Genomic DNA, 1,679 nt, shown 5'->3' with positions numbered 1-1,679 from the left:
CCTGACCCAGAATCTGTTTATCAGTAAGGCATTCTTTAACTATACAAGAATGTTCAGGTTAACATAGTCCCCATAATACGTGAATATGTAACAATGCAGTACACGACCCAACAAACAACGCTAGCACAGACAAAGTCCATTTGCTATCAGTAAACTGTCTGTATTCCTGATTGCAGGGCAGCTGTAGCGATGTGTGGTGGTAACATACGGCCATGAGGGGTAATGAACAGGTGCTATAACCCGAATAAAGACCAGGTGATTTATAAAACGCCAAACGCTCATTTTGTTTTTTGTTCACGTGTGTGAACACGTGGGCTAATGTCATAGCGATGTCTGTCTGTCTGTCTGTCCGTGTGTGTGTGTGTGTGTGGTGTGTGTGTGTGTGTGTGTGTGTGTGTGTGTGTGTCTGTTTACACGATAACTCAAAACGCCTAAACAGATTAAAGTCAGTTTTGGTACATAGGTACTATATGCTACTTGCAAGAACTGATTAGATTTGGTTAATGTGGCTTGCATATTAATGAAGTTATGCAAATTGTTTTTTTTTCCATACAATGGTTTCCCTATGGAGATGGTAGACATATATCAAGAAATACTGCAAAAAATTCATGAAACTTTCACAGATGACAATCTCAGAACATTATCATGATACTGAGTGTCATGTCAATTATCTGCTCATTTGCACATTTAATGAATTTTGTTATTCGTGAGATAACTCTGAAAATCCTGCACCGAACTTGATGATACTTGCAACAAATATTGATCTGATATATATATATATATAAATTATTAATAGAAGCTAATTATACTTAGAAGCATTGGGCAGTGTCAAGTTCATAAATAGCTCATTTGCATATTTTATGAAGTTTTTTAATTAGTCATATAACTGCAGATACTGATCCGACTGATATCTAACTGTGGTGCAAAGCATTTAGTAGTGTGAAGTTAATTAAGGGTTCATTTGCATATTTAATGAACTTTGTAATTAGGTATATAACTCTGAAATTACGGCACCCAAGTCAGTGAAATCGGGTACAGATATTGATCTGATAAATATCTAATTGTACTGAGAAGCATTTGGCTGTTTCAAGTTAACAAATAGGTCATTTGCATATTTTATGAAGTTTTGTAATTAGTCATATAACTCCGAAATAACTGCACCAAATGTGATGAAATCTGCTGCAGATACTGATCAATAGATATCTAATTGTGGTGTAAAGCATTTAGTTGTGTGGAGTTAATTAAGGGTTCATTTGCATATTTAATGAACTTTGTAATTAGTGATATTACCCTATAATTAGAGCACGACATTTGGGAATGTAAAGTTAATAATTAACTCATTTACATATTAAATAAAGTTTTGTAATTAGTGATTTAACTCTGAGAGTACTGTGCGAAAGTTGATGAAACCTGCTACATATAATGATATAACAGATATCTGATTGTTCTTATTACACGCCTCACACGGGTGTCGATTATATTAGTATGAATTGGGTTTATTGACAGGAATATTGAAAAACATAATACAATAAATCCTCGTCAGAGATAGTTACTCTGGCAGTAGACCGTATACAAGTCTAGTCTTATCAGAAGTCTGTCTTCCACTCCGCGTTGTGTGCTCAATTGAACTGCTGTCAGAATATACAATGTCTGTCTTTGTTCTTGTGTTTTGGTTAGTG

The sequence above is a fragment of the Ptychodera flava genome, unplaced genomic scaffold, assembly GCF_041260155.1.
Source record: "Ptychodera flava strain L36383 unplaced genomic scaffold, AS_Pfla_20210202 Scaffold_30__1_contigs__length_3116999_pilon, whole genome shotgun sequence".
Taxonomy (NCBI): domain Eukaryota; kingdom Metazoa; phylum Hemichordata; class Enteropneusta; family Ptychoderidae; genus Ptychodera; species Ptychodera flava.
Note: the sequence above shows the minus strand (reverse complement) of the source record.